Raw genomic sequence first — 24333 nt, forward strand, 5'->3', positions numbered from 1 at the left:
TTCCACAGCTTAATATTTAATGAATATATTAAATATATCCTTTATATTTAAATGATATATACTAAAAATATCATTTAATGGGAAAAAAACTATGGACAGTGTCATTCACTATGCTTCTTTGATGTAAATTTTGATAGATGTGATCAAATATATGCACCATCAAAATGCAGTCAGGATTATATTAGCTGCTATAAAAGCCAAATTCCTCAGGTCCTATAAGTTATCATCTTTCTGCTGTTTTACAATTGATGAAATTAACGATTAGAGAGGGTAAGTGGCCTATACTCAGACATCTTCAAGTGGGAGAGTCACATTCCCATTATAAGCATGCCCAAACCTCCTGATTCAGAACTGTTTCATTGTCAACGGCTCCCATTACATGGAAAGCATTTTTGGTTCTTTTGACAATACAATAACATTTAAGAGTATATATTCTGTTCCCACCCGCACCCTCCCCCACCAGCTTTTCAAAAGTCTCCTACAGAAGATGTCAATAAATCTCAACAGAGTTGGCATTTAATTTTCCAAAAGCGTTGAATGCTTGAGTCTTACATTTTATCTAAATCTCATTGCAAGTGGTTACACAATGTTTTTGTCTAAAAAACTACATTATTTCTTAAGAACTCTCTAGACTTAGAACCAGGACATTTCCAAAAAAAAAAAAATCTTTTTTTTTTTTTTTAAGTAGATGCTGTATTTTAGGGATGAAGGCTAACTTCTTTGAAGTCTAACTGAAACTATGTTAAGGAATCATGTAACTAGGAAACAGTCATTAAATGTTGTTTGTTATGCATAAATGCCAATTCACAACTCAGAGGAAGCTGATTTATTTGCCATCAAGTAACTTTATAGACATACACACAAGTTGTATGTCTATGCCTAAACCAATAACGCCGAAGAACCTGAAGTTGAATGGTTCTATGAAGACCTATAAGACCTTTTAGAACTAACACCCAAAAAAGATGTCCTTTTCATTATAGGGGATTGGAATGCAAAAGTACGAAGTCAAGAAACACCTGGAGTACCAGGCAAATTTGGCCTTGGAATGCAGAATGAAGCAGGGCAAAGACTAATAGAGTTTTGCCAAGAAAATGCACTGGTCATAGCAAACACCCTCTTCAACAACACAAGAGAAGACTCTACACATGGACATCACCAGATGGTCAACACTGAAATCAGATTGATTATATTCTTTGCAGCCAAAGATGGAGAAGCTCTATACAATCAACAAAAGCAAGACCAGGAGCTGACTGTGGCTCAGATCATGAACTCCTTATTAGCAAATTCAGACTCAAATTGAAGAAAGGAGGGAAAACCGCTAGACCATTCAGGTATGACCTAAATCAAATCCCTTATGATTATACAGTGGAAGTGAGAAATAGATTTAAGGGCCTAGATCTGATAGTTAAGAGTGCGTGAAGAACTATGGAATGAGGTTCATGACATTGTACAGGAGACAAGGATCAAGACCATCCCCATGGAAAAGAAATGCAAAAAAGCAAAATGGCTGTCTGGGGAGGCCTTACAAATAGCTGTGAAAAGAAGAGAGGCAAAAAGCAAAGGAGAAAAGGAAAGATATAAGCATCTGAATTCAGAGTTCCAGAGAACAGCAAGAAGAGATAAGAAAGCCTTCTTCAGCAATCAATGCAAAGAAATAGAGGAAAAGAACAGAATGGGAAAGACTAGAGATCTCTTCAAGAAAATTAGAGATACCAAGGGAACATTTCATGCAAAGATGGGCTCAATCAAGGACAGAAATGGTCTGGACCTAACAGAAGCAGAAGATATTAAGAAGAGGTGGCAAGAATACACAGAAGAACTCTACAAAAAAGATCTTCATGACCCAGATAATCATGATGGTGTGATCACTAATCTAGAGCCAGACATCCTGGAATGTGAAGTCAAGTGGGTCTTAGAAAGCCTCACTACAAACAAAGCTAGTGGAGGTGATGGAATTCCAGTTGAGCTCTTTCATATCCTGAAAGATGATGCTGTGAAAGTGCTGCACTCAATATGCCAGCAAATTTGGAAAACTCAGCAGTGGCCACAGAACTGGAAAAGGTCAGTTTTCATTCCAATGCCAAAGAAAGGCAATGCCAAAGAATGCTCAAACTACCACACAATTGCACTCATCTCACACGCTAGTAAAGTAATGCTCAAAATTCTCCAAGCCAGGCGTCAGCAATACGTGAACTGTGAACTTCCTGATGTTCAAGCTGGTTTTAGAAAAGGCAGAGGGACCAGAGATCAAATTGCCAACATCCACTGGATCATGGAAAAAGCAAGAGAGTTCCAGAAAAACATCTATTTCTGCCTTATTGACTATGCCAAAGCCTTTGACTGTGTGGATCATAATACACTGTGGAAAATTCTGAAAGAGATGGGAATACCAGACCACCTGACCTGCCTCTTGAGAAATCTGTATGCAGTTCAGGAAACAGCAGTTAGAACTGGACATGGAACAACAGACTGGTTCCAAATAGGGAAAGGAGTACGTCAAGGCTGTATATTGTCACCCTGCTTATTTAACTTCTATGCAGAGTACATCATGAGAAGTGCTGGGCTGGAAGAAACACAAGCTGGAATCAAGATTGCTGGGAGGAATATCAATCACCTCAGATATGCAGATGACACCACCCTTATGGCAGAAAGTGAAGAGGAACTCAAAAGCCTCTTGATGAAAGTGAAAGAGGAGAGTGAAAAAGTTGGCTTAAAGCTCAACATTCAGAAAATGAAGATCATGGCATCTGGTCCCATCACTTCATGGGAAATAGGTGGGGAAACAGTAGAAACAGTGTCAGACTTTATTTTTTGGGGATCCCAAATCACTGCAGATGGTGACTGCAGCCATGAAATTAAAAGACGCTTACTCCTTGGAGGAAAAGTTATGACCAGCCTAGATAGTATATTCAAAAGCAGAGACATTACTTTGCTGACTAAGGTCTGTCTAGTCAAGGCTATGGTTTTTCCTCTTGTTATGTATGGATGTCAGAGTTGGACTGTGAAGAAACCTGAGCACTGAAGAACTGATGTGTTTGAACTGTGGTGTTGGAGAGGACTCTTGAGAGTCCCTTGGACTGCAAGGAGATCCAACCAGTCCATTCTGAAGGAGTTCAGCCCTGGGATTTCTTTAGAAGGAATGATGCTAAAGCTGAAACTCCAGTGCTTCAGCCACCCCATGCGAAGAGTTGACTCATTGGAAAAGACTCTGATGCAGGGAGGGATTGGGGGCAGGAGGAGAAGGGGACGACAGAGGATGAGATGGCTGGATGGCATCACTGACTCGATGGACGTGAGTCTGAGTGAACTCTGGGAGTTGGTGATGGACAGGGAGGCCTGGCATACTGCGATTCATGGGGTCTCAGAGTCAGACACGACTGAGCTACTGTACTGAACACAAGTTGTAAACAAATTCTTAAAATATTTTTAAATACTTATATCTCTTTTGAAATGCATTTTAATAGGTGATAAATGAATTCAGGGATCTATCTAGACTTTATTTTTAAAACCAAACTGTACACAGGCTGATCATTTGAAGTAGCGTCTGATTGTTAAGGGAGAATACCGAGAGAAGGGAAAGGCTACCCACTCTAAAACTCTGGCACAGAGCATTCCTTGGGCTGTATAGTCCATGGGGTCATAAAGAATTGTACACGACTGAGCGACCTTCACTTAAAGAGCTCACTGAAAGTTTCCCACTCAAAACTCTAGAAAGCCCTACTTGCTGATGGCATGAGCCTAAGCAAAAATCCTACGAATAAGATGAGCTCAATATTCCAGGCAAAACACCTATATGTACACTGCCTTGGGTGATGAAGCTTGAGGCTAAAATCAAAGAAGTTTTCAGAGTGGGATGAGAGAATGTCATGAACACAGATTGGAAATGAGCAAATAGGACTGAGTTTCACAGATTGTATAGCTGAGCAGCAGAGTTCAGATGCCAGCAATGTAGACTAATTTCTCACATATTCTAAATTTAAATCTATGCTAGTAATTGGATACAGTGACTTAGCAAAATTCTTTTTGCTTTCTACTGGACTTTTTTTTTTTTAATTCCATTGGAATAATAACCTATGTCTTCAATGAAGGCCTCAGACCCTCTAACAACCCTCAACCTCCACCCACACACAAATCAGATTATTTTAAACTGTCAGTGCAGGAGATGCAAAGACATGGATTTGATCCCTGGGTCGGGAAGATCCCCTGGAGTAGGAAATGGCAACCCACTCCAGTATTCTCGCCTGGGAAATCCTATGGACAGAGGAGCCTGGCAGACTACAGTCCACAGGTCACAAAGAGTCAGACATGACTGAGCAAGGTACTTAAAAGGAAAGAAATTACATTATTGCATGTTCAGCATTTTCTCAGCAGCTGCTTGCTGGCAGGTTTGTGACACTTACACCTGGCAGACCACATAAAGTTTTTAATTTCTGGTGTCTTCAGTCACTGAAAAATCCAGGATAGGTCCCCACTGGGTGTGTCGCCACTCTCTGTGCTAGCTGTTGAAATACTGAATATTAAGGGACCAGACCTGAGCCATGACAGGCTCAACAAGCTACGCTAGGCCTAAGATTCAGATTCTTGTAAAACCTGAGTCATGCTTCTGGGAAACCACACCCTGGGAAAGTCCCCGCTGGCCCAAACCTGAGCCAATCCGGACAGGGATGCGGGATTTGAAAACCACGTGCACGCATGCACTGTAGGGCTCACCCAATCATTACCCGCCAGCTGTACTAAGAACCGCCTGTATAAAAGCAGCTGTGATTCAGAGCTCGAGGCTCTCATCAAGACTCCACTGTGCTGGATGAGACGGGAGCCCTAGCTCGAGCTAGCAATAAAACCAGTTTATGCTTTTGCATTGCTGTGGACGTCTTATTCTCTCAGTTTTGGGGACTCGGACTTTGGGCATAACACTGAGGAGAACATTAAAGAAAAACTATTCTCCAGTTCCAGAGTCATGATGAGTCTCAGAACAAAAAGCCACCTAAGGATAGGTTGCAGGGATCTGGGGTTAAAAAACATACTATTGATTTACATCAGATGCACAGCTGAATGAGCTATTGTGGAAAGGATACATTAACAAAACTGGTAGGATCACAAAACAAAAGCTTCCCCAGTCCCATGGCACCTGTGTAGTTTCCATTACTCAAACAATGACTCAGTTAGTCTTCTATGCTTCGGCTTTTATGTTTTATCTCTTTGAACTAACAGCCATGTAGTAAATCTACAGCTGTTCCTTAAAATTTCCCATTTGATTCTGTGTACTTTCAAATATAATTTGACCTGGCCTCCATTCAGGCAGAATGATTACTGCTGCATTATGCCATTTTAACAGCATAAACAAGTGTGGGGAGCGGTGTGCTTTGAGTACTGTGTGTAATTTAGTCAATCTACCCATTGTGCTTGAAAAAGCAATAATAAAGAGCATAATTCCTAGGTAAAAAGTAAAATAAAAAATCATCAGAAATTATTGAAATAAAGAACAGAAAGCTGTTACCGGTGTCATCTAGGTAACACATACAAATGAAAAGGCAAAAGTTAAAACTGAAGTTAGCTCACATCTTTCAGGAATTTATTACTAAAGCACCAAAATTTGATATTAATTATGATCAGAAAACATACTTTTATAATATATGAGATGATAAATGAAAGCAAACAGGTTTTCATTATTGTTTTAATAAAAGAGACTATTGTGATATGTTATGCAATTACTAAACAGTTAATTCGAAAAAGAGTCACACGACTGAGCGACTGAACTGAATTGAACTGAATTTGAACTTTACCTCACACAAAAATATAAAAACATCCTTTTATATAATATTGTTATTAAATCTTTAGGCTTTATGACAAAACTGTTTCTCCTTCTCATACACTTACAATTATGACTGATTTCTGGCTACATGCTGAGTCACCAGCTGAATCACGGACAGAATCAGTGATATAATCTGAACTCAGTAATAAGATGCATGGACTTGATACGGCTATCTCTTATCTTCCTCTAGCAGTAAATTGTTATAAGCTATTTACTAAAATAAAAATGCTGTTTACATGTACCTAGGTGATACCAGAAAATGAGGTGGCAAAGAATAATCAGGTGATATGCTTAGAGTTTGTCGGCTAAAAATATATACAACATGAAAGTTGCAAGTTAAGTTTTATTTGGGGCAAAATGAGGACTGCCAACCCAGAAGACAGCACCTCAGATAGCTCTGATACACTCCTCCAAAGCAGCAGTGGGGAAAGGTCAATATGTAAGATTTTGGTGAAGGGGGAGTTCAATGCAATCAAGCACTCATTTTACAAAAGGTCTTCTGCTAGTTACAAGAAGCTGATGTCACCAGGAAGGGATTTAGTGCTTTTATAGATAAAAGGAGATGCAAGGATTGGGATCATGAAATCAGTTCCGGAAAAGATAAAACTATCTAAAGACCTATTCCACCAGTTTCCCTGGAGCACAGAGTGTCGCACTCTCAAACCTGAATTTCCTGCTGGGAGTGTCAGAGCAGCTGCAGCACAGGGAATAGCAAATGTCCTTGTTGTTCAGCTGCTGGCAAATGCTATGGGCAGGTGTCCAGTGTAGTTGACAAGTTCTAAGGTAAAACAAACAAACGAACAGAAATTTGGCAATTGAAGACCAATATATGAATAAGAAAATAAAAGATCATGGAGAGTTCAGTTCAGTTCAGTCGCTCAGTCGTGTCCAACTCTGCGACCCCATGAATTGCAGCACGAGGCTTCCCTGTCCATCACCATCTCCCAGAGTTCACTCAGACTCATGTCCATCGAGTCAGTGATGCCATCCAGCCATCTCATCCTCTGTGGTCCCCTTCTCCTCCTGCCCCCAATCCCTCCCAGCATCAGTCTTTTCCAGTGAGTCAACTCTTCCCATGAGATAGCCAAAGCACTGTAGTTTCAGCTTTAGCATCATTCCTTCCAAAGAAATCCCAGGGCAAATCTTCAGAAAGGACTGGTTGGATCTCCTTGCAGTCCAAGGGACTCTCAAGAGTCTTCTCCAACACCACACTTCAAAAGCATCAATTCTTCAGCGCTCAGGCTTCACAGTCCAACTCTTACATCCATACATGACCACTGGAAAAACCATAGCCTTGACTAGACAGAACTTAGTCGGCAAAGTAATGTCTCTGCTTTTGAATATGCTATCTAGGTTGGTCATAACTTTTCTTCCAAGGATTAGCGTCTTTTAATTTCATGGCTGCAGTCACCATCTGTAGTGATTTTGGAGCCCCCAAAATAAAGTCTGACACTGTTTCCACTGTTTTCTCATCTATTTCCCATGAAGTGATGGGACCAGATGCCATGATCTTCGTTTCCTGAATGTTGAGCTTTAAGCCAACTTTTTCACTCTCCTCTTTCACTTTCATCAAGAGGCTTTTGAGTTCCTCTTCACTTTCTGCCATAAGGGTGGTGTCATCTGCATATCTGAGGTGATTGATATTTCTCCCAGCAATCTTGATTCCAGCTTGTGTTTCTTCCAGTCCAGCGTTTCTCATGATGTACTCTGCATACAAATTAAATAAGCAGGGTGACAATATATAGGCTTTATGCACTCCTTTCCCTATTTGGAACCAGTCTGTTGTTCCATATCCAGTTCTAACTGCTGTTTCCTGAACTGCATACAGATTTCTCAAGAGGCAGGTCAGGTGGTCTGGTATTCCTATCTCTTTCAGAATTTTCCACAGTGTATTATGATCCACACAGTCAAAGGCTTTGGCATAGTCAATAAGGCAGAAATAGATGTTTTTCTGGAACTCTCTTGCTTTTTCCATGATCCAGTGGATGTTGGCAATTTGATCTCTGGTTCCTCTGCCTTTTCTAAAACCAGCTTGAACATCTGGAAGTTCAAGGTTCACGTATTGCTGACGCCTGGCTTAGAGAATTTTGAGCATTACTTTACTAGCATGTGAGATTAGTCCAATTGTGTGGTAGTTTGAGCATTCTTTGGCATTGCCTTTCTTTGGCATTGGAATGAAAACTGACCTTTTCCAGTTCTGTGGCCACTGCTGAGTTTTCCAAATTTGCTGGCATATTGAGTGCAGCACTTTCACAGCATCATCTTTCAGGATTTGAAACAGCTCAACTGGAATTCCATCACCTCCACTAGCTTTGTTCATAGCGATGCTTTTCAAGGTCCACTTGACTTCACATTCCAGGATGTCTGGCTCTAGATTAGTGATCACACCATCATGATTATCTGGGTCGTGAAGATCTTTTCTGTACAGTTTCTCTGTGTATTCTACCACCTCTTAATATCTTCTGCTTCTGTTAGGTCCAGACCATTTCTGTCCTTGATTGAGCCCATCTTTGCATGAAATGTTCCCTTGGTATCTCTAATTTTCTTGAAGAGATCTCTAGTCTTTCTCATTCTGTTCTTTTCCTCTATTTCTTTGCATTGATTGCTGAAGAAGGCTTTCTTATCTCTTCTTGCTGTTCTCTGGAACTCTGAATTCAGATGCTTATATCTTTCCTTTTCTCCTTTGCTTTTTGCCTCTCTTCTTTTCACAGCTATTTGTAAGGCCTCCCCAGACAGCCATTTTGCTTTTTTGCATTTCTTTTCCATGGGGATGGTCTTGATCCTTGTCTCCTGTACAATGTCACGAACCTCATTCCATAGTTCATCAGGCACTCTATCTATCAGATCTAGTCCCTTAAATCTATTTCTCACTTCCACTGTATAATCATAGGGATTTGATTTCGGTCATACCTGAATGGTCAGAAGTTTTCCCTCCTTTCTTCAATTTGAGTCTGAATTTGCTAACAAGGAGTTGATGATCTGAGCCACAGTCAGCTCCTTGTCTTGCTTTTGTTGATTGTATAGAGCTTCTCCATCTTTGGCTGCAAAGAATATAATCATTCTGATTTCGGTGTTGACCATCTGGTGATGTCCATGTGTAGAGTCTTCTCTTGTGTTGTTGGAAGAGGGTGTTTGCTATGAACAGTGCATTTTCTTGGCAAAACTCTTATTAGTCTTTGCCCTGCTTCATTCTGCATTCCAAGGCCAAATTTGCCTGTTACTCCAGGTGTTTCTTGAATTCCTACTTTAGCATTCCAATCCCCTATAATGAAAAGGACATCTTTTTTGGGTGTTAGTTCTAGAAGGTCCTGTAGGTCTTCATAGAACCGTTCAACTTCAGCTTCTTCAGCGTTACTGGTTGGGGCATAGACTTGGATAACTGTGATACTGAATGGTTTGCCTTGGAGATGAACAGAGATCATTTTGTCATTTTTGAGACTGTATCCAAGTACTGCATTTCGGACTCTTTTGTTGACCATGATGGCTACTCCATTTCTTCTGAGGGATTCCTGCCCACAGTAGTAGATATAATGGTCATCTGAGTTAAATTCACCCATTCCAGTCCATTTTAGTTCGCTGATTCCTAGTATGTCGACGTTCACTCTTGCGATCGCTTGTTTGACCACTTCCAATTTGCCTTGATTCATGGGCCTGACATTCCAGGTTCCTATGCAATATTGCTCTTTACAGCATCGGACCTTGCTTCTATCACCAGTCACATCCACAGCTGGGTATTGTTTTTGCTTTGGCTCCATCCCTTCATTCTTTCTGGAGTTATTTCTCTGCTGATCTCCAGTAGCATACTGGGCACCTTCTGACCTGGAGAGTTCCTCTCTCAGTATCCTATCATTTTGCCTTTTCATACTGTTCATGGGGTTCTCAAGGCAAGAATACAGAAGTGGTTTGCCATTCCCTTCTCCAGTGGACCACATTCTGTCATAGAGAGTAATGGAATGTAAAATTTAGGATAATAATAATAGTAATATCAGGGCATGTAGTACAGATGTCTTGAATATCATTCTATGTTATTACTATCCTGAGATACTTAAAATTTTCAAAGCAAGTAAGGGGTGTTAAAAATAGCAAAGCAAAACAAACAAAAAATGGCAAAGCAAAGGGAAATTATGAGACAAGATAAGGCAGAAATTAAATTCTGCTGGCCTATTTCATAAATCTTCCATATCACCACAGTCCCTACTGAATGCATATTTTAATCAAGCATTCAACTATTGATATTTCTGTGATCAGCAAACATACAGGCTTTCTTTTCTTTCTTCCCCATTTAAAAATTATTTCCTATTTGCTGAGTTGGCAGAACTTCAGGCACATTGATTGCCTTTCTATTTCTGTACATATCCCACCCCTTTAAGGGCCTCAGAATTTTTATTAACATTGTATGCTCTACCTAGAAGCCCTTTTTTTCTCCTTTCCACTTTTTCAAATCCTACTCATTTTTCAAAGCTTAATACCTGCTACCTCTGCATTTCCTCATCTCTCTCTGAGATCTCAAAGCAAATGGTTTATGCATATTTTATTATTTTATAACTAGCCATTATTTCTATAAAGCAGTTTTTCCAACCACTGTTAAAATATTCAAGGATTAACAACAATAAAAATAGTAAATATGTGTTTCAATTTCAACTTTAAAAATCAGTTTGAAATAAAATTGCTTAAAAGAGGAAAAAAGAATTTGAAGTCTTAAAGGCTGTCAAATGATATGCATTCAATTTATCAAAGATGAACACTGCCAGTTATAGGAAAAGGTTTACTCTATTCAATTGTATACTACCATTATTCTTATTTTTAAAACTATTTTATAAAGCATTGACTAAAGATATTGAGAGAATTAAGGGTATTAAAAACCATAGGTGAAAGTAGAAGTAAAGAAACTTGTATATGTATAAATTTGTACCAACACCATCTTTATCAGATTTGAAAACTGCATTCAGGTATTTCACATTTCAATAAAGAAGAGAGAGTTGTGTCTAGAAATTCAAGGTCAGTATCCAAAAAGAATATATAGTGTCACATATATTAAATTTAATCTTTTGTTTGTTAGGTACAAAAGCAAGTCACATGCAAATAGTGTTATCGATGGAGAAGTGTTTTTAAAAAGTGGCCTCTAACCTTCTTTCTTCTCCCATCATTAAGAAATTAAACATTATAAATATTTTAAAAATGCACAGTTTAAAACTGTGAAATGCAAAATTCAAGTAATAGTGCAGGAAAGGATTTTTTGTCCATGTTTTTGATAGAAAAATAGTTAAATTTCAAAACACTGTTCACCATGTATTTGGTAATGAAACACAATACATTAAAATTTTAATTTATTCATTAACAAATTAAGCTTCTTATTAATTATCCAGAAGTAAAATTTCCTTGTTAGTAGAAAAAAAATCAAATCTATTTTTCTATATGGCTATATTAAAGAATACACAATCCTTAATAATTTCCTAATATAGTAAGAAATCTGACTCTACCTCATATTATTGAAAATGAATACAATTTTAACATGACAGGCTGTAGGTATATAATTATTAAAATGGGTCACAGGTTTCAAAAGGTTCAGAAATGTTAGTTGATGAAAAACAATTTTACACTGAATATAATAAATTAATATTTACATTCACTCAGAAATGTGTTGTATAAATAAATCAGTAGATGAATAAATACATGAATTGAAAGGAGGAGGGGAGAGCAAAATTTGTTAGAAAAGAAACTAATTGTAAAACCAGACAGACCTGGTTTGAATTTTTAAAACTGCCACTTATTAGGTATAGGCCCTTAGGAAAGATGTTCCACCAAAAGTCTTTGAGCACAAGTTAATTTTAAAAATACTAGGTATGACAGTGTCACTAACATACCTACCTATGCAGCAGTCCTTATGCAAAGTGTTCACACCATTCTCTACTTGCTCCACTTGGAGTGTAGTTTCAGCCTGCATGTAGTATACATGTGGTTTCAACCTGTGTTGAAATGTTCAGGAGAAAGATGCAAATCTTAGAAGTTAGTATTTCTTCCCAGCTTTCCTCTGTGTAATCCTCATATATCCAAATTCAGTTGCATCTTTCACACTGAGTTTGTGAAATGGGATGTCAATATGGTAGGGTTTTTGGATTCTTTTGGTATATTATTTTGTTCCATTAATTCACATTGTTTCCTATATCAAAGCAAATAACCAGAAAGCTATTTCTTAAAGACTTTTAATTCTCCACAGAAATTCTTTCATGGAACTAAGGGTTGAATGTTAACTGTTAAAACATTTTGTTGTTGTTTCAATCGCTAAGCTGTGTCCAACTCTTGCAACCCCCATCTATGGACTGTAGCCAGCCAGGCTCCTCTGTTTATAGGATTTCCCAGGCAAGAATACTGGAACAGGTTGCCATTTCTTTCTCCAGGGGCTCTTCCTCACCATGGATCAAACCTGCGTCTCCTGCTTGGCAGGTGGATTCTCTACCACTGAGCCACCAGGGAAGCTACCTTAAACATTTTAGTTGTGGGTTAATGTCATAAATAAATATATAAAAATAGTGTATTCAGCTAGCCTGCAAATATTTCTGGCATGCTTTCTGCGTGTTGGGTACTCTTCTAAGCAATGTGGAATACAGAAGTGAACAGGACAGTGAAAATTCCCTGACCCCAAGGATTTTACATCTTTATCTGGTGTATGTTAAAGATTTTAAAAATACCAAACAAATATATGATAAAATAAGGTAGCATAATAAATGCAGTAGTGTGGAGTTACAAGATAGAATATGAAGAGAGATTGTTTCTTAAATACATTGGGCCCTAGAGCGAATATTTGAGTAGAGAAGCTGAATAAAGAGGGGAGCAGAGCCTGCACAAAAATACCTGGGAGAAGAGGGTTTTAGGTCAAGAGAAGGTCCAGAGGTAGGATGTAGTTTGGTGTGTTCTAGGCAGGCCAGTATGGTATGAACAGAGTGAATGAACTACAACATAGTAAAAGTTAAAGATAGAGGAGAGATTAACTGCTAGCCAGATGAGGTTTTTTAGATTCCCAATATTTGAAGACTATTTTCTACTTCTGAACCAGTTGTTAGAACTCTTTGAAGACACTGTCCATTTTAATGTCTATCTCTTTTAAAGATCCAATAATAAAGTTATCTTAAGATTTGGTTCATGAAGAAATCTGATGCCTGCTGAAGGACTGCTAAGTTTTCATTTATGATGAGTGTTTTAAAACACATCACAGTTTCCTTGTGGTTGTGGCTGCCAGGAGACACCAAGCTTGGGCTTGGCTTGAGTGAACCAATGTTCCTCAGCTAAGGTTTTAGGCCAAATTCATCTCCCCTCCTTTATTTTTTCTCTTTGTTTGTTTCACATCTTCACTCATTTTCTGTTGTGTATTGTTGCTTCTAGAAAGAGATACAATGAAATAAATCAATAACACTACCAAATCTGTATATCAGAGATCTTTCTAAAACTATGATTCATATGAAATCCATTTATTAAATGATTGGTTAGCATATAGAAACAGTGGACTAGATTAAATGAATAAGCCCTGAATTCAATCAGAGATTAAATACATATACTAAGTTTGATAAGACAAGATTTAAATTTACAGGGAAGTAAATCATATATAATAATAGGGGAGGTCAATTCAGGAATAGGTTTTGTTGGCTAAAGGAGAATTGAATAAACCACAGAGAGAAGAGAGAAGATTTGTTCATTGAATCTTAAAGGAAGACTACTGCTGAATATGGTAATACTTATCCACTAAACAATATGGTAATACTTATACAATAAACAATGACAATAAATGTTATCATTCACATTGTATATGTGGTAATATTATATATAATGTAATACAAAATATATGTAGATATATAATGACAATTTTCTGGTAATATACATCAAAGTATTTTGAACAAGCGGTTCCTTTCATTTGTACAAATTAACCCCATAGACCAATAGTAGCACTAACAGTAATTTTTAAACATGAAAGTATTCATTAATTTCAATTAAATAGTCTAGGATGAAGCACAAATATGTTATTTTTTTTTAGAGTTTTCAATGTACACACCATGCTAAGGATCTTTTGGAGAGTGGCATTTATATAGACAATTGAAAATTCTAGATAGAGGAAATATTTAAAGCAGTGTGAAATGCAAGATAAAAATGCAGAGACCATTTCATTGAAGAATAGACTTCATGCAGGAACAGAAATAATAGTTAAAAATCTTCAGTGCTGGTCTAAGGAGTTTAAAGTCCATTCTATACTGTTAATCGCAGAAGGCGATGGCACCCCACTCCAGTACTCTTGCCTGGAAAATCCTATGGACAGAGGAGCCTGGTGGGCTGTGGTCCATGCGGTCGCGAAGAGTCAGACACGACTGAGCAACTTCCCTTTCACTTTTCACTTTCATGTATTGGAGAAGGAAATGGCAACCCACTCCAGTGTTCTTGTCTGGAGAATCCCAGGGAAGGGGGAGCCTGGTGGGCTGCCGTCTATGGGGTCACACAGAGTCGGACACAACTGAAGTGACTTAGCAGTAGCAGTACTGTTAATGGAAATGGGTACTATTAATGTTTTATTTTAAATAAATAAACCATAAAATCAAATTTGTGTTTTAGAAAGACCCTAAAATTAGTGGGAAGCATAAATGAGAGGGAAGTAATTCTGCATGCAAGAAAACCAATTAGGGGACCATAGCAATGGTTAAAGGTAGGTGGTGATGGAAATCTGACTTAAGTAGAGGCAGTGAAAAGAAAACATGGGAAACAAATGGAAAATCCATGACGAAGTTAGAGCTGTTAGGAATTGGAAGATGATTCAGTGTAAGGGGACCAGTTTCAGGCTGGGTGGCAGGAGGTAGAGATGTAGAGATAGGGAAGGGGGGCTGTGTTAAGGCAGCAGGGTAAGAGATGCCACGGAAGGCTGATGAACAGTTACATCACAGTGAGTCAGTCACAGCACAGTGTTTAAGGGCTTAAGGCCTGGAGTCATCTGAGCCCAAATCTGGCTACTTAGAGCATTGTCACTGTGAATTAAGTTACTTAATTTTACTAAACATTCATTTAAACTTGTAAAATGGTAAATGTTAGTCTTATATCCAGAGTTTTAAAACAAATAAATGAGTTAATATATGTTACTAGTATATAGAGAATTCTCAAAAATGCCAAGTAAATTTACCATTAGTGTAGAATTTAGGGTAAAGAATAGGTTTGGGGATTAACTGTGCAGAAGTGATAAATTGAGCCCAGACAGTAGCATATATTGCCAAGAAAGAGAAGACATAGGAAGAAAAAAGAATGGATAGGGCAGGAATATAGAAGACTCCTACATTTAGAATGCAGACAGAGCAAGGGAAACACAAACATGGGCAGGGAAAGGACAATCAACAACATGGATATTTGATCTTTACATGAAAAATGTATGCACAGAGGAATCCTATTTGAAGTATGATCTAAAGTCTGGACATTTTAGTTCTAGAGCTTTGTTAGAACATTTTGATTAGCCTCAGTATCATCCTGCTTAATCTTCCCCTATCCTAAAGAAAACAGAGCTACAAGACACTAAATACTGTTTTGTACAATCACTCATCAGGAAAGTACATACGAATTGTCTGATTATCAGCTAATTATCATGTGATAACATCAAAACAAAAATTTATAAACAGATAATGCTACAACATGTTAGGTAATAATTATAACAAAACTGTGTCTGATTTAAAAACCAGTGAGACATCTGCTTGGCTGCTACCATAATTGGCTACTAGCCTGTTGTTTTGTTGTGCTAGAAGGACTTTATGTCCTGTGGATATTATTTGCTCTTGGTCCAGGGGGACTCAAGTTTCCATTAGATTACAAGCTTCTATACACAGAGCCAGATGTGTGCAAGACACTTGAACAATTTCTAAGCCACTGAAAAACTTTTCCTTTTAATACTTTCCTTTTAAGGTTCATTCATGTTCCTTTGGACCTGTCTCCATGAGAATTTGTCATTTCCCTGTACTTCTAGTCTCTAAAGGTATCACTTAGTGTGTTGTGACTCTCCTTGCCACAGCCTTGCGGAAACTTTGTATGATGACCCAAACAAAAGAAGATACATTGCAATAAGCATTCACTCCTATTAACATTCTACCCAATTGCACAGTCACTCATCCATTTATATAATCTTTTATTCAAGAAATTTTCCAGAACCAGCTGAAATATGTCAATCATTGAGCTAGATGTTTTCTCATATGTTATCTGAAGAATAAGTGTTCATGTTAGGGGGTAGAATAATTCCTAGATAGCTTCAGTTTAAATAGATTCTCAATGATTCTTCTTCCCTTTTCCTCATATACCACCACCACCAAAATCTGTTGATTTTACCTACGCATTTTACAAATCCATGTTTTTTCCTCCATTTATCATCCATTTTAGGATCTTATCATTAAAGTCAGTAATAACTGCTTTGCTGGTTTCCCCACATCTATCCTTACCTCTCTTTAATCCATTAATAATGAAACTATCAGAGAGCTTGTTCTTCAATGTAATTCAGATTCACCCATGTGTCTCTCTTGATTAAAATTTTTCAAAGGCTTCCCATTGTTCTTAGAATAAATCACTACAAATCCTTGTAACATTCCACTCTCCCGCAACCCTTCTGTCTTGTCTCAAATTACTCTTCCTTAACCTCTCTCAGCCAGTCACAGTGGTCTTCCACTGTGCTCCTTCCTGTCTGTGCCGCTTCCTTATAGTGGTGGATCCTTCCCTTTGAATGCTTTCTTAATTTTTTGCCATTTAAAAGCAATTCATTTTTAGATATTTGTGTGTGTGCTCTATATTATATGTATATATATATACATACATATATGTACATATATATCATATATTTAGGTGTAGTAGAACTAAATGGTAAATAAAGCAATCTCAAGAATCTTATTGTTTAGTGAAGGCAGACAGGTACTATTTAAGACATCTCGATAATATACATATTATATAGGGAAGAGTACATACAAAAATTTTAGGGAAAACTCTCCGACCTCGCACCTTCAGTTCAGTTCAGTTGCTCAGTTGTGTCTGACTCTTTGCAGCCCCATGAACTGCAGCATGCCAGGCCTCCCTGTCTATCACCAGCTCCTGGAGTTCACCCAAACCCATGTCCATCGAGCCGTTGATGCCATCCAGCCATCTCATCCTCTGGCGTCCCCTTCTCCTCCTGCCCCCAATCCCTCCCAGCATCAGAGTCTTTTCCAATGAGTCAGTTCTTCGCATGAGGTGGCCAAAGTACTGGAGTTTCAGCCTCAGCATCAGTCCTTCCAAAGAACACCCAGGACTGATCTCCTTCAGAATGGACTGGTTGGATCACCTTGCAGTCCAAGGGACTCTCAGGAGTCTTCTCCAACACCACAGTTCTTTGGCACTCAGCTCTCTTCCCAGTCCAACTCTCACATCCATACATGACTACTGGAAAAACCATAGCCTTGACTAGACAGACCTTAGTTGGCAAAGTAATGTCTCTGCTTTTGAATATACTATCTAGGTTGGTCATAACTTTCCTTCCAAGGAGTAAGCGTCTTTTAATTTCATGGCTGCAGTCACCATCTGCAATGATTTTGGAGCCCAAAAAGATAAAAGTCTGACACTGTTTCCACTGTTTCCCCATCTATTTCCCATGAAGTGATGGGACCTCTTACCTTATCACAGTGTAAATTCCTTCAAAATTTATCCTCATTGATCGCAGTTTATGACAGTACATAAATGGGGCTTTCGTGTTGCCTCAGATGGTAAAGAATCTGCCTGCAGTGTAGGAGACCCAGTTTCAATCCCTGGGTTGGGAAGATCCCTAGGAAAAGGCAGTGGCTACCCACTCCAGTATTCTTGCCTGGAGAATTTCAAGGACAGACAGGCCTTGCATGGACTGAATTCCATGGACAGAGGGCTCAGTCTTTGGGGTTGCTAAGAGTCAGATATGACTGAGCGACCAACACTTATGTACATAAACAACATCTGCATATATCCATTTATACCTACATACACATATAAAGAAATGCATACAATATATAGATGTATATCCATATGCATTTATATATACATAAATATGTTAATATAAACAAATACATACAGTGTGGGTGTGTGTGTATATATGCACACTGTCTATACATTTAAATGTATATGTATATTAGGGAAACGTCTCTGACCTTTCAGCCTAGCTTATCACAATAAAACTTTCCTTCATTATTTATCCTACTTCATTATAATATGATTTATTAAATAGCGCTTATCTCCCTTCTCAAAATAAGACATTAAGAGCACAGCTTTGGCCTTTTATTCACCATTTTTCCCACAGGAGTAACAGAATACCATACACAATACCAAAACACATTTCAGTGTGTTTTGCTATTGGATGGGTAAGTGATTAAACAAAAACCCATCAACCTTAAAAGGAAAGAATATTGCTTTGGAGCTATAATATTTGGTTGCAAATTATCGATAAGGCTCTTACAACTAATGAGGATGACTCTGGAAGGCAGAAAGCAAAATAAACACATAGTCGAGCAATAATTTTAGGCTTCCAAGACTTAAGAGCACTGCTCCATTAGATCATTTTTAGTAGTAGAGATTTCCATCAATCCTCATTACTTTTGAGTGACAAACACATAGCCAGCACTCATCTCTGACGTCAACTTTGTGAGGAAATGGTGGTAAAATCTTTACTTCAAGCTGATGTTTGGAATAAAGACATTTCACACATGTATAGATTTGAGGAGAGCAAGTTAAGCAGAGAAGATTAATATTGACTTGTCCCCAGCTTTCCTGTAGGAAAATGCTCCTTATGAAGAATGTCTGAGTGAAATTATTTATTCCACGCTAACATGAGAAAACAGACAAAAAAGCCTGGAAAGAAGGGTGTGTTACTGGAATCGATGACAAATTAGTCCCCAAGATGTCTTTCAAATACTAAATATACACGTTAAGCAAGCTGATAATAATTCAAGGATGTTTTTCAAATGTGCTTTCCCTAAAAATTTAGTAAGGTTCACATGTTTAAGTATCTTAGTGAATATTCTCATTGTTTTTAAGTGTGTACAGGGGTTTAAGCCAACATTTCCTGATAAGGCCACAAACTATTCCTTCCCTGTTATGTTACAGAGTCAAGGATGCAAGAACAGATTACTGTTAACACTTATACAGTGAATAGGAATATAAACAAAGGGGCGAATCTTTGATTTAAAATTTGAATTTTTCTGAAGGGGATTTTTGAAAATGCATCATATTATTAATTGAAAAGGCCTAAACCTATTCAGCAGGACATAGTACTTAAGGGTGAAGTACTAAGAAGGGTGACTACTTAGTCAGTGCTGCTAATAATACTTGATGAAGCACCTTGGATGGCGCTGGTCAGATAGAGAAGAGGGATCGGAAAAGATGACCCTCTGAGGGCAGCAGGAAACCAGAATTTGAGGGGTGGGATAGAAATTGGGAAGGACAGAAATATGAGTGTGACTATTGCTGCCACTGTATCCATGACGCTAATGCATATGGACAGATTCATTTGACTGCTGTTCTGAGAAAAACATTTTCACGTAGAAATTGGACATTTCACAATAATGTCTTATGAAGAACATGCTACTAACAGCTGGCAACAGCTGCTGTTAGTGGCTGGGTTGTTGGTTCAACTTTAATTCCTTACAGTTTATGGCACTTGTGTGACAAAATCCAGGAGAGGTTTTGATTTTGCCTAGTTTAATACTTAAAAGGAGAGTTTGGGGTGCAAAAGACCTAGGTTTAAGTAATATCCTGTGATGAAATATTCAATTCTGAAGATAACTGCTTAAGAATGAAAATTCTCTGGTTGAAGAGGGTCAGAGGGCTTGTCTGAGTTACCCCAGAGCCTAATCATTTTGTACCTCAGTCCATCACTATTTTCCCTCTCCCTCAACACTCACCCTTCAGAAGTCAGTGTCACCAGGGAGTGAAAAGTTCAATGATAATGCATATATAATTCGTAGCAAGGATATTCCACATTCCCTATTCTTATTTATAAGGCCTAATCCATATTCAGAGATAATGGGTGCTTAGGGTGTGGGCATTCTCTGATACTCATTGTGATTCATAGAAGACATATGTGAGACTGAGTTCACTGAATTTGTAGTTTGTCTTCTGACTTCTTTGATAAAACATTTTGTTTAACAGATTCCTAGTTCAAGTAAAAGAAAAACGTTTTATACACATAGAACCTTTTTTTCTATAAAGAAATGTGTCACCTTCTATGACAGATGAGAATCTGACCTTCTCATGCCAGAATCTCTCTGGTATTGACCACCTGACCTTGCCAGGTGACTCTGTGTCACCTGAATGTCACGTCTTTGTGGTAGGTATCCATCTCAGACAGCCAAACATGGTATTAATGGCTGAGAAGTGGCCATCGGACTGGCCCTCCAGGCTCTGGTAGGTCAAATTTTGCTTACGCAAACTGACAAGGACAATTCAAAGAAAAGTTAATGCAAGAGAGATATCTCTGGCTAGGGTTGTGCTGTACTTACAGATCGTCTATCTTTTCCTTGTATTAAGGACAATGCTTCTGGGGACACTTTCTAGTGTCAGAGCAATACTCCACAGGGACCACTTCTGTACTTTCCCTATCTTTGTTTGCAATAAATTAAAACAGTTTTGGAATTACTTATAGATTGATTACTTTGACACAGAGAATGTGTGGATGAAACATTTTTAACCTGTAACTATGTTTCAGGGTGGGAAAGAAACATGCTTTCAGTCAAAATTGGGTGTTAGACTCTCATATGAACCACTTATTAGCCACGTGTCCATTGTCAGTATTTATCCTTTTGAGTCTGGTTTCTTTCCTGTAAATATTTGGACCTAAAAATATTAACTTGATTTGAAAGGATGTTTCAGGGTTAACAGAAGAGAATGATATTATACGATATGTTCTTAGCAAAGTGCCAAGCGTGTAGACAGTGCTCAGTGCACAGCATCTATTAAATAAAATACTAGATATTAAAATACTAGTTTTGGCCATTTGAAAAAAGTCATTCTCCTGCCTGGAATGACAGGTAATACAGGTTATAGTTCAGCTTCATTTAGAAAGTGGTAACTCCAAAAGCCATTGTTTTTCTCTAGTGCCATTCTGTAAAGACTGTATTAACTGAAAATAATTAATACCACAAAATCTCAGGAAAGCAGCATGACTTTTCTAGTTTCTTTATCCACTTTGTTTTGATATAGTATTATAGATTCTTAATAAATAATATAAATCCCAGGAAGAGACTTATTGTTAGAAATCTTGCAATTATAGCTTCAGAGTCATATCTTTAATCAGATTGAGGGTAGATCCTTATTCTTATGCTTAACAACAGTACTAAGCACAATTCGATTTAAATCTATCACGTGATACAACTATACCAAAAGATTAACTTAAGCCAAAGTACCTTGGCACTATGACACTTTCCACATCATTAAATGAGGCAAACCAAAAAGGACCAAATTACTACTTAATTTGGAGAAAAACATACTAGAAAGTTTACCAAATACATATTTACATTTCAATGACTCACTTGGAAAACTTCCTGACAAAAGTTTGTAAATAAATATTTAATATTCATTACTGTTTTCTTTCAACTTAAGAGAAATTCAAACCTGTATCTATACTATGACAACAAATGCTAAACATAGACAGAAGCAAATTGATTGTATATGATTGATCTGAATTCCTGTGCTTCATAAGCAAAGGAATTATCTGTTAAGGTGTAACAGGTTTTAACAGGAAAAGGATTAAGGGTTTTATTTTCCTCAATGGAGGGGCGAAATGAGCAAGATTTTTCAAGTTAACGTTCACTTCATCTGGCTCAGGTGTCAGGGATCTATATTTATCTCGGTTTAGGCATCTGAAGTGCTGGAAGTCTCAGGATGTCAATGGCTTCACATGTCAGGATAACCTTAACGACAGACGAATGGTCAAGACCCTGAGCCTCATTTCTGAGTTCTCAGCTGTGGAAATCATGTGTTTATTTTCTGCATCTCCTCCTACAACAGTCACTCTGAAGCCAGTTTTAAGATCCTACATCTGGGCAAGCAAGCTTCTCTGAAAGTTGGTGAGCACAGTTATTTTTGTTTAGGGGTGTGGCTATAAATGTCTTTGTAATTGATGGACTATCATCAAGTAAACATTAATATACTAACTGGTGTAATAATTTAGTTTATGATATTGTTTAAACAGAGTTATAAGCTTTTAACTAAATGGACAGACTTTTAAGACAGTTTTCATTTCCACTAGTCTCTCAACTGATCCTATGAAATTTCCGTTTATACATTCTCATATCTTTTATTTTCAAAGTATCAGAAAACTTAAACCAAGTATTTTTAAAAGTACAATTTTGGTGGAACTTTTTCTTCCTTAAGATTCTGAAGTTGATCTGTCATGTCCTGTTCTTAAACTGATTTCTTATTTTATTAACTTTCGTATGCCTTGTTTTAAAAATGTTACTCTTTTGAAAAGGATGCTCTCAAATTCCGAGCAGTTCAATTTTCTGCTTACAAGTTGAAAAAACATGTTTTTAATGAGATTAGAAGTTGAATGACCTTTGTTCATGGGACCTAAAAATGTTTTTTGGTGTTTTGTCAAGACTGACAAGTATATTTAAGAAATAATCTAAAAGACTCAATCCTCTTAACAAACTCTTAGAAGAAAAAAATATTTCCATAAATAAAATTACTGATCACTAGTGATCATAGAAATTATACTGACTGTTGGCACCAGATATTTGATGGAAGGGAATTTTGTTTCATGGCAAAGTTTTTGTTCTATGGTGTGTTTCATACTATGGCTATATAAGACCAGGAAACAACAAAGAATGATAGAGGATGACTTATTCAGACAGGAAACTAAGGGTATGCTTAGAGACAAATAAGTATATAATGATATACTTCTTTAGAGACAACTGCTGATACCAAAAAAGCAGTTCCATCTGACTATGCTATGTTACAAAGTCTGAGAATGAAATGAACAGACTTCTTTACCTTTAAAATAAGTCACCTTCCATAATTCTTTGGAGAATGGTCTCTTGGAGCCGTGCTGAATTCAGGGGAAAGCACTCTGGACTAATATGTTTAAAAGTATTAACTTCTATTCACTTCCTATGCAAGAACTCAGGTAAGATCTGGATCAGATGAAGAGAAACAAGCAATCTGTCCTGTTCTCAGGTATACCTGACTAAGTAAAAGAAGGAGGGTTTGTGGGACAATATATGAGACTCCTGCAATCCTGGCAAGGGGAAAGGAGAAATACTTTCAGAGGATGTACAATACGAACTGTAATTATTTGGAATTTGATCCTTTTGTAAAGGACAATGACGACTTTGCAGTGAATTATTCTGCGAGTTACAGAAAGAAAGCAAACACCTGAGAATAATAAAAAGATTTTCACCTGGGGAAAAATGGTAAGCTCCCAAACTCAGAAGAATCATTGTTAGGCAAAAGAGGAAAAACAAAGAAGGAAAAAAGGCTTTAAAATGCTAACAAACGGGTGGCAAAGACCGTATAAGACGGCAGAGTGGACCAATCAAATGAAAGAATATGTTTTTCTTGGAATGAAGAAATACATAATAATGTACTGCCCTTGAAGTGATTAGGACTAATTTTGCTTTTAGCATATTGTTGGTTGAGATCACTAGCTAAGGAATTTAATATTCTTAGTATTTACAAACTAAACTTCACAGTCGAATTTTTTAAGGAAAAATTCACAAAATTTTAAAATGAAAAAGAAATGCTTTTGGATGAGAAGTGTTTTTAATTGGTCAGTTGTTTATACATTGTCGATCGCTCTTTGGATGAAAACTGAAAAGCGTGCCGTCACTCTAGTACCACCTAAAAGCAGAGATCTGGAGTGGTGAGCAGGGAGGTGCTGGTGGAGGAGGGATGCTGTTTCCACACCAGGTTCCCGGAATCTGAAATCATGCCTAATCCAAAATGATTCTTTCAATCACAAACAATGAATTGTTTGTCAGGAAAAGGAAATAGTCTAAACTAGGGTAAGTGTGCTGGGAATATAAAAAGAAATACAGTTTAGTAAATAGTTTTACTGTTTCGTGCGCTGCATGTTGAAGTCTACATATTGACTAAGCCTCTCGAAACTTTCTCTCCATTACTGTGTTCTCATGCGTACTAATATCCCTCCCTTTTGATTTAGGTGAAATGAAATGGGAGAAATTTGGGAAAATTAATTAAAATTAACCCATTACATTTCTCTCTGGCAGGTAATAAGTATGCCATTGGTTCCACGATGCACTTTCTAGTCATTTCTTTGTGGATCAGGGCAAGGTGAATTGAGTTTTGTGTCTTCTGACAAATTTTGTCTTCTGGAGAATAAATAACACTATTAAATTGGGGCTTGGTATTACATTGTTAAATAGTTTCAGATGTTTTGAAATATTTCCAGAGACCTTTGTCACACACGGCCATCTCAAGGAGGAAATGAGAGAAAATTGGCAAACGTTCTGGAGGTGACATAGCAGACAGCTTGGCTGCCTTCATCGACGACTCCACAGTGAGCACAA

General features: G+C 37.6%; 1 protein-coding gene across 1 annotated transcript in view; it reads left to right on the plus strand.

Annotated features, from left to right (window-relative positions):
* Positions 21717 to 24333, plus strand: part of CD36 (CD36 molecule) — a 98651-nt gene continuing 96034 nt past the window's right edge. Inside the window, exon 1 of the mRNA XM_018046617.1 lies at positions 21717 to 21873. The gene's annotated coding sequence lies outside the window, so the exon portion shown is untranslated. The remainder of the gene's footprint in view (positions 21874 to 24333) is intronic.

The sequence above is a fragment of the Capra hircus genome, chromosome 4 (genome assembly GCF_001704415.2).
Source record: "Capra hircus breed San Clemente chromosome 4, ASM170441v1, whole genome shotgun sequence".
Taxonomy (NCBI): Eukaryota; Metazoa; Chordata; class Mammalia; order Artiodactyla; family Bovidae; genus Capra; species Capra hircus.